The sequence below is a fragment of the Zingiber officinale genome, chromosome 3B, assembly GCF_018446385.1.
Source record: "Zingiber officinale cultivar Zhangliang chromosome 3B, Zo_v1.1, whole genome shotgun sequence".
NCBI classification, from domain to species: domain Eukaryota; kingdom Viridiplantae; phylum Streptophyta; class Magnoliopsida; order Zingiberales; family Zingiberaceae; genus Zingiber; species Zingiber officinale.
The window spans coordinates 62,440,639-62,451,287 of NC_055991.1; positions in this window are offsets into that span (position 1 = coordinate 62,440,639).

Below are 10,649 nucleotides of genomic sequence, written 5' to 3' on the forward strand. Positions count from 1 at the left end.
CCATGTTTAACTCTCAACATCCCAATATCTCCAGCTAGTGAGAAACAACTGCTTGGCCAAACCAAGAAGTATAACATGTGCTAATCTTACACAATTGATGATGTTCGAATGTACTAATTTGACGACTAGGAAAATTCTAATATGTTCATAATTGCATATATAGAGATAATCACAAATTGTGATTCAATCATAAATTCCCTCATGCTATGAATTATATTGTGGATATTTAGTAAATGAGTTTAAGACTATTCAAACATATAATATGCAGCCAAATAGTGAATCTATATTTATCAAATAAATAGTAAAACCATAAGGCGATTGTCTTAGGACATCCCTCAAAATCTAACACTCCCACTTAATCTAATGCCAATCGCCACGATGTCCTAAACTATAAGCATGAACATGACTCTCAAACTTACTTTGTGATAGAGCGTTTGTCAAAGGATCTGCTAGGTTCCTTTTAGTGAAAATTTTCTCAAGTTGTATTTTTTTTCCTACTAATGATCTCCCTGATAAGATGATAGCAATGAAACACATGTTTGAATCACTGATGAGACCTAAATTCCTTTGTTTATGCAATAGCTCCAATGTTGTCACAGTAAACAGGTAATACTTCAAAAATGAATGGAACCACACCAAGTTCAGTAACAAACTTCTTGATCCAAACTGCTTCCTTTGTTGCTTCCGAAACTGTAATGTATTCCGCCTCATAGGTAGAATCTGCAATAGTATCTTGCATAGAACTCTTCAAACTAACTGTGGATCCATTTAATATGAATATAAATCCAGACCAAGACTTGGAGTCATCCTTGTCTATTTAGAAACTAACATTCATATACCCGCGTATGATTATATCACCATCTCTATATACCAAGAACATATCCTTAGTTCTTCTCAAGTACTTAAGGATTGTCTTGATAGCTACTCAATGATCCATTTCTGAATCTGACTGGTAAATTCTCATAATAGTTAGAGTATATGATATACATTAGGCCATGTACATAACATAACATACATGATAGATCCTATTACAGACGTATAAGGTATCTTATCCATGTAAATTTATTCTTTTTTTGTAGGCACAAAGACTTCGAAAGGTGAATTCCATGCCTCATAGGTATGAAACCTTTCTTGGATTCAGACATGCTAAATCATTTTAGGACTCTATCTATATATGTCGACTTTGAAAGACCAAGCAATCTTTTTGGTCTATCTCTATAGATCTTTATCCCTAAGATATAAGTTGCTTCTGCCATGTCTTTCATGGAGAATGTCATGGACAACTAAACTTTCACTAACTGTAGAACTGGCAAAGTTTTTCCTATAAGTAATATGTCATCAACATATAATATTAGGAATACGACTACACTCCCACTAACTTTTTGATACACACAAGCTTAGTCTAGATTTTGTGAGAAATCAAACTCTTTGATCGCCTCATTAAAATAGATATTCTAACTCCTGGATGCTTTCTTTAGTCCATAAATGGACTATTGAAGCTTGCATACTTTATTCTTATTAATAGATGTGAAATCTTTGAGCTGTATCACATATACATCCTCGAGCAGATTTTCATTAAGGAAAGTTGTTTTCACATCTATTTGCCATATCTCAAAATCATGATGAGCTTGTTGGTTAGTCCTAGGAAAATGTACCGGTTCCACTTTACAAGATTTATTTGTATAAGTGTCAAGCCTTTCCTTAAATAACCTATTGTGTTCTTTAGAAGTTAAATTAGGAATCGCAGATGGAACTTAACATCATTGATTCCAAATTTAACTTATCTGTTCTTAATGGTTTAGTTTTGAATCGCAAGCGAAACTTAACACTATTGATTCAAATCTACCTAAGTTATTAATTCCATTAAATGTTAATTTTCAAAATTGGCTTCCAGGACTGCATGGTGAGGACATGACCTTCTTGGATATGGGAGCAACCACCACCGCCTAGGCAAAGCCTTTTAAGGAAAGCTAATATTTAATTTCCTTAAATAACTCTAGGTTAACCAAAAAGAACAATCGAATCACAAATTCGAAAAAGAAGAAACACAAACTTGAAAAACTTATTCAAAAAACTAGATCTAATTGCCTCTTGTATTTAGAATTCTTACAAAGAAAATAACTAGTATGATGCGGAAGAAAATTACTAGTTATACCTTCTCTTTGTAAGCCAATGACCTTGAGATCTTCTTTCATATTTCGTGTCTCGCCTTGGACGTCGTGTGGGTGACGATCCTCCAAGATGAACACCACCCAAAAGCTTTCTTCCTCTTCCTCTAAAATCCGACCACCACCACCACCAAGGAGAAGAGAGCAAAGGGAAAGGGCCAAGAGATCTCCAAGCAAAAGAATAAGAGTTGTGTCTCATGAAGCCCCCTCACCCATTCTTTTATATTACTTGCCTAAGGTAAATAAGGAAAAACTTTTTACAAAAAATAAAATCATCTAAGAGTTTTTCCTTTTTCCTTATTATTTTTCCTTTTCTTTCCTCTTGATTGAATCAATCGCCAATTTTGATTTTTTGATGATTTTATTTATTTTATTATAGCCGGCCACTTGCTTGGGCACCAAGCAAGGTGGCCGGCCACCTCATCAAGAGGAATAAGGAAATATATTTTTTAAAAAATTTTACAAGAAGAAATCCTCTTATAAAATTTACAAGCTCTCTTTCCTAAAGTAGGAGTTAAAAAAGGAAAGTTCTAAAATTTAAAACTTCTCTTATAAAATTTCCTTTTTTAACATGATGATAGAAAATTTTAATTTGAAAACTTATCTTCCTTTTTTTCTTAAACCATGAGGATGGTTAAAAAAGGAAAGTTTTAAAACTTATAAAACTCTATATTAAAACATGTGGCCAAATTCAAATAAGGAAAGTTTTTAAAATTATAATATCTCTTTTAAAACTTATAGTTTTCTACAAAGAGAAGATTTTAAAAATTCAAAAACAACCCTCCTTGTTTGAATATTGTGGCCGGCCCCTTCATGCTTGGTCACCAAGCAAAGGGCCGACCCCTATAGAAGAGGATGTGGTCGGCCCTTGCTTGGTCACCAAGCATTGGACCGGCCCACTTCTTGGACACCAAGAATAGCCTTATATTTGGATGGACTTGAGGCTATAATGAGGTTACGACAGGGACCTAGAGAAGAAATTGGTTTTGGCCTTCCGATGAGCTTGAGTATCCCGTGTTCGCCCTGAACACACAACTCAAGTTCATCGATAATAACTCATTCCACTAGAGAGTTATTATCGCACTACCGCACCAATCCCAAATTACATTATGGGCTCCTTCTTATAGTGAGTGTGTTAGTCTCCCTGTGTTTAAGATTACGAATGTCCACTAATTAAGTAAGTTACTGATAACTCACTTAATTAATATCTAGCTCCAATAGTAGTACCACTCAACTTCATTGTCATATCGGACTAAGTCCACCTGCAGGGTTTAACATGGCAATCCTTATGAGCTCCTCTTGGGGGCATTCTCAACCTAGATAACTAGGACACAGATTCCTTTTATAATCAACAACACACACTATAAATAATATCATTTCCCAACTTATCGGGCATATTGATTTATCGAGCTAAACCTCACCCTTTGATAAGTCAAAGAAATAAATATTAAATATATGTGCTTGTTATTATATTAGAATTAAGAGCACACACTTCCATAATAACTAAGGTCTAGTTCTTTTACTAAGTCAGTACAAAAAGAACTTACCTAAATGGTCCTACTCAATACACTTAAAGTGTATCAGTGTAATTTATTAGTTAAGATAAACTAATACTTAATTACACTATGAATATATGATGGTTTGTTCCTTTCCATCTTAGTCGTGAACAACTGTTTATAATTTATAGAGAACTGACAACATGATCTTCTGAGTGTGACACCACACTCCATGTTATCTACTATATAAATTAATTGAACAATTATATTTAATAAATAAATATAGATATTGGCCAATGTGATTCTTTTATTTCAAAAATAAATGTTTACAAAAGCTAGGCTTTTAGTATACACTCCAACAATCTCCCACTTATACTAAAAGACTAAGCTGCCATATCTGTTGCCATACATCTGATTCCCATCCCCTCCACATGCCGATCAAATGCTTTCGCCGGATAGGCCTTAGTGAAAGGATCTGCCAGGTTATCTGTTGATGCAATCTTGGCGACAACAACTTCTCCTCGCTTAACGATGTCTCGTATTAGGTGGTACTTGCGCTCTATATGTTTACTTTCTTTATGGGCTCGTAGTTCCTTCGAGTTTGCAACTGCACCGCTATTATCTCAATAAATTATGATGATCTTGGGCAAACCAAGAATCACATCTAAGTCCATTAGAAAGTTCCTGAGCCATACAACTTCTTTGGCTGCCTCAGAGGCTGCCACATACTCAGCTTCCATGGTTGAGTCTGAGACGCATTTCTGCTTAACACTCCTCCATGCAATGGCTCCACCTCCTAGAGTAAACACATAGCCTGACTTAGACTTACTATTGTCCCTATCTGATTGGAAGTCCGAATCCGTGTAACCCACAAGGAGCAAATCATCTGCTTGGTAAACTAGCATATAGTCTCTAGTCCTTCTCAGGTACTTTAATATATGCTTTACCGCAGTCCAATGTCCTTGTCTAGGGTTACTCTGATATCTGCTAACCATGCCCATGACAAAACAGATATCAGGTCTCGTACACAGCATTGCATACATAAGGCTTCCTACAACTGAAGCATAAGGAACTGCCTTCATGTCCTCTATCTCCTTTGATGTCTTCGGAGACATCTCTTTAGATAAGGCTACTCCATGCTAAAAGGTAAGAAACCTTTCTTGGAGTTTTGCATGCTAAAACGAGCAAGGATTGTATCTATATATAAAGCTTGGGATAGACACAACATTCTTTTCTTGCGATCCCTTATAACTTTGATCCCATGAATGTGTGCACATTCTCCTAAGTCCTTCATATCAAATTATTCGAACAACCATACCCTTACGTCTGATAATACCTTGACATTGTTGTCAATTAACAAAATATCATCTACGTATAGTACAAGAAATACCACCACGTTTTCGTTACACTTCTTGTATACACAAGACTCATCCGGACACTGAATAAATCCATATGATTGGATTACTTCATTAAACCGGATGTTCCAAGATCTTGAAGCTTGCTTCAGTCCATAAATGGACTGATTGAGCTTGCACACTAGATGCTCTTTGCCCTTTTCAATGAACCCTTCTGGTTGCTTCATATGGATGTTTTCTTCAAGACTTCCAATAAGGAAAGCTGTCTTGACATCCATTTTCCAAATCTCATAATCCATATGAGGAACAATGGACAAGAGTATCCGGATAGACTTAAGCATGGCTACCGGCGAAAAAGTCTCCTCATAGTCAATTCCCTCTTTCTGAGTATACCCTTTCGCAACAAGCCTTGCTTTGAAGGTTTCTACCTTCCCATCTGTCCCTATTTTCCTTTTATAGATCCACTTGCATCCAATGGCTTTTACACCATCAGGTGGTTCTACAATCTCTCAGACTTTATTAGAATACATAGATTCTATTTCAGAATTCATTGCCTTTTGCCAAGATATCGCATCTATATCTTGGAGTGCTTCATCATATGTTCGGGGATCAGGTTCATGTTTACCTGAGATCAAGTCCGAATATTCTCCTAAAAACATGAATTTCTCAGGCTACCTTACAACCCTCCCACTGCGACGAGGCACTGTCTGTGGTTGTGTATCATGTGTGACACGTGTTGCAGTCTCTTGTGGTACTTCATCTTGTACTGTTGGTACTGATGTAGACGTGTCCTCTCTAAGTTCTTCTAGAACAATTTTGCTACTGGGCTTGTGATCCATTATATAGTATTCTTCTAAAAACTGGGCATTGGTGCTAACAATGACCTTCTGGTCTTTAGAACTATAAAATAAACCACCTTTCGTTCCTTTGGGATAACCTACAAACACACGAACTTCTATAGGAGATTCTAACTTATCAGCGTCTGGTTTCAGCACATGTGCTGGACTACCCCAAATCTGAATATGTCTTAGACTAGGCTTTCACCCATTCCACAATTCTGTAGGAGCAGAAGATACTGATTTAGAAGGTACTAAGTTCAGAATATGCGCTGTCGTTTCCAGAGCGTATCCCCAAAATGAATTTGGTAATTCTGAATAACTCATCATCGATCTAACTATCTCCATAAGAGTCCTATTCCTTCGTTCTACCACACTATTCTCCACACCATTCTGTTGGGGTGTACCAGGTGCGGACAATTGGGATTGAATCCTTACCTATGATAAGTAATTCCTAAATTCTCCTAAGAGGTATTCGCCACCACGATCAGACCGTAGTGTCTTGATACTTTTACCTAGATGTTTCTCCACATCAGCCTTGTACTCTTTGAACTTATCAAAGCACTCAGACTTGCGACACATCAGGTAAATGTATCCATATCTTGAATAATTATCTATAAAAGAGACAAAATATTCAAAACCATCTCTAGCCTGGATAGACATAGGACCACACAAATCAGAATGTACCAATTCTAACGTTTCTTTGGCTCTATACCCCTTGGCCTTAAAAGGTCTCTTGGTCATTTTACCTTCCAAGCAGGATTCACATGTTGGAAAGTTTTCTAACTCTAATGGACCCAAGAGTCCATCGGCTACAAACCTTTGAATCCTACTTAAGTTAATATGACCAAGCCTTAGATGCCAAAGATGCGTTTGGTTCATTTCCGAAGGTTCTTTTCTCTTATTAGAGTTAGAAGATGTGTTATTAATTTCCATATTTTACTTTGTGGGAGAAATTGGATTTAAAGTATATAAATTGCCAACCAATGCACCAGAACATATAATCACTTTATTTCTCTTTATAACCACATTGTTACTAAAGGAAACTGAATATCCATCCAAATACAGTTTAGAAACTGAAATTAAAAATTCTTTCTAAACTGGGTACATAAAGACAATTTCTTAAAACCAATTTCCTATTTCTATCAAATGATAAGTAGACGTCTCCCACTGCAACAGCCGCCACCTTAGTAGTATTGCCCATGTAGATAGTTATCTCTCCATCAAATAGTCGCCGGGTTTCCTGGAACCCCTGCAAAGAATTCAGACATGATCAGTGGCTCCCGTATCTACACACCAAGTGTTGGTAGATAACACCGCTAAACATGTTTCAACTACTAGAGCATGAGATATACCTTTATTGTTCTGATTCCTACGAGGACAGTCTGCCTTCCAATGCCCTATTTGCTTGCAGATGAAGCACTTGCCCTTTGGCTTCTTCATTCTAGCTTTTTTTCCCTGAGGTTTATTCACTCTCTTTGCTGAAAAGACCTGTTTCTTCTTCTTCTTGCCTTTCGGCTTAGAAGTAGAACCATTTTCAACATAGTGAATCTGAGAACTTTGATGAAATATACCTTCTGCTGCCTGTAGTTCTGTCAGAAGTTCTGTCAACGTATACTCTCTTTTGTTCATGTTATAGTTCAGGCGAAACTGCTCAAATCTTCTGGGTAGCGTTTGGAGAATTATATCGACCTGGGTTTCCCCATCGATTTCTCCTCCAAGAACTTGTATTTCATTCAGATAGGCCATCATTTTGAGGATATGATCCCTTACGGGTGTTCCCTCAGACATGGTGGTTGTCATTAATTTTCTCATTGCATCTTGCCTAGCAATCCGACTCGGGTGCCCAAAGAGTTCTTTGAGATTGTTCATTATATCATAAGATGTTGGTAAATCTTGATGCTGATGTTGCAATACATTTGACATTGATGCCCAAATGTAACACCGCGCCATCTCATCAGCTTTTACCCATTTCTTATGATACTCAATCTCCTCTGGGGTAGAGTCACCGTCAGGTGTATCAGGGCAAGCCTCAGTCAGTACAAACTTATAGCTTTCAGCAGTAAGGACAATATCCAGGTTTCTTTTCCAATCTATGTAGTTGGGTCCAGTAAGTTTGTTCTCTTTCAGTATAATGGCCAGTGGGTTGAAAGTCATCCTAAGAATCACAAAAATAACTTTGGTCGGGACTCTAAATTTAGAATAATATTGATTACTCAAACAATACTATTTTAAATTAACCAACACCTTAAAACATCGTGAATTTTGTATGCCACGATACTGTGGACGTATACAAATTCAATATTTGTAAAAGGCGGGTATGACCCATTAATTTTATTATCTTGTCAACCTAACTTTTTGACAAATAAAATTAATAGTTGGTTTCCTTCGGTCACACAAATAATAGCAGTGACTTCGATGGGGAGGATACTATTCGACGTGTTTAAGTGTATACCATTACTTGACACTAAGTCCATTAATAAGATTGTGCCCCTTCCGATGGGGGAAGATCACACGCTCTTAATTAATTTCCTATAGTCATCCAAAATGGAAGTTTAATCTAGTGATCCACAAACAAACTCATCCGATTTGGAGGAAGACACTTAGAGCCAACGCGCAAGTTTGTTTGCATCACTTACAAACCAGTAATGGAGACCGTGGAATTTATTAAAATAAATCCCTCTCCCACTTAGTTATTTAAAGTGAGGAATTTTAAACTATCCTAGCATACATCACATGCATACACACACATCACAGTAAATAAAAGCAATAAATATGAAAATTATTTTCCAACTATTATGGCCTTTTTCTGTTATTGCCCTCCATGTGCACCAACCCTATCTACTGCCATCTTTAGCCACCGCCATTGGGTCGAGTAGTCGCATCCATCTTGCTTCTTATTCCGCTATGCCTCTTGTGCTCCAAAAGTACCACGCCTCGCAAGAATCCAATCCATGACAAAAATAGAATTTTACATATATCGATTCTATATTCCACGAGGGAATGTACATGTATTCTAGATCAAAAAATAAAATTCTAAAAATAATATAGCTCCTGCTGTATTTGATACATACAATCATGCACACAAAATAATGCCCTTGACATGTCCAAGGGTCCAATCACACACAACATCTATAAGCCATAATAGTTGGAGCCTGCAACCAAAGAGTTAGCACATCCTACTACTATCCTGCCTAAATTATGTATGACATGTACAGAACCTATTTGAATTCTAAACACACAGAGGCAAACCCTAGCTCTGATACCAATTGTTGGTTAGTCCTAGGAAAACGTACCGGTTCCACTGTACAAAATTTTTTTGTACAAGTGTCGAACCTTTCCTTAAATAACCTATTATGTTCTTTAGAAGTTAAATTAGGAATCGCAGACGGAACTTAACATCATTGATTCCAAATTTAACTAATATGTTCTTAATGGTTTAGTTTTGAATCGCAAGCGGAACTTAACACTATTGATTCAAATCTACCTAAGTTATTAATTTCATTAAATATTAATTTCCAAAATTAGCTTCCAGGACTGCATGGCGAGGCACATGGCCTTCTTGGATATGAGAGCAACCACCACCGCCTAGGCAAAGCCTTTTAAGGAAAGCTAGTATTTAATTTCCTTAAATAACTCTAGGTTAACCAAAAAGAACAATCGAATCACAAATTCAAAAAAGAAGAAACACAAACTCGAAAAACTTATTCGAAAAACTAGATCTAATGCCTCTTGTGTTTGGTATTTCCAAAAATAACTATACAAAGAAAACTAGTATGATACGGAAAACAATTACTAGTTATACCTTCTCTTTGTAAGCTAATGACCTCGAGATCTTCTACCGTATTCCTCGCCTCGCCTTGGACGTCGTGTGGGCGACGATCCTTCAAGATGAACACCACCCAAAAGCTTCCTTCCTCTTCCTCTAAAATCCGGCCACCACCACCACCAAGGAGAAGAGAGCAAAGGGAAAGGGAGAAGGGAGAGGGCCGACCACCAAGAGATCTCCAAGCAAGAGAATAAGAGTTGTGTCTCATGAAGCCCCCTCACCCCTTCTTTTATATTACTTGCCTAAGGTAAATAAGGAAAAACTTTTTACAAAAAATAAAATCATCCAAGAGTTTTTCCTTTTTCCTTTTTATTTTTCCTTTTCTTTCCTCTTGATTGAATCAATCACCAATTTTGATTTTGTGATGATTTTATTTATTTTATTATGGCCGGTCACTTGCTTGGGCACCAAGCAAGGTGGCTGGCCACCTCATCAAGAGGAATAAGGAAATATATTTTTTAAAAAAATTTTACAAGAAGAAATCCTCTTATAAAATTTACAAGCTCTCTTTCCTAAAGTAGGAGTTAAAAAGGAAAGTTCTAAAATTAAAATCATGTTTTAAAATTTAAAACTTCTATTATAAAATTTCCTTTTTTAACATGATGATAGAAAATTTTAATTTTTAAACTTATCTTCCTTTTTTTCTTAAATCATGAGGATGGTTAAAAAAAGAAAGTTTTAAAACTTATAAAACTCTCTATTAAAACATGTGGCCAAATTCAAATAAGGAAAGTTTTTAAAATTATAATCTCTCTTTTAAAACTTATAGTTTTCTACAAAGAGAAGATTTTAAAAATTCAAAAACAACCCTCCTTGTTTGAATATTGTGGTCGGCCCCTTCATGCTTGGTCACCAAGCAAAGGGTCGACCCCTATAGAAGAGGATATGGCCGGCCCTTGTGTAACGCCTGCCCTTTCCACCACTCAGAAAGGGGGAAAGGACGGGGTTACTTGAAACCTACATAC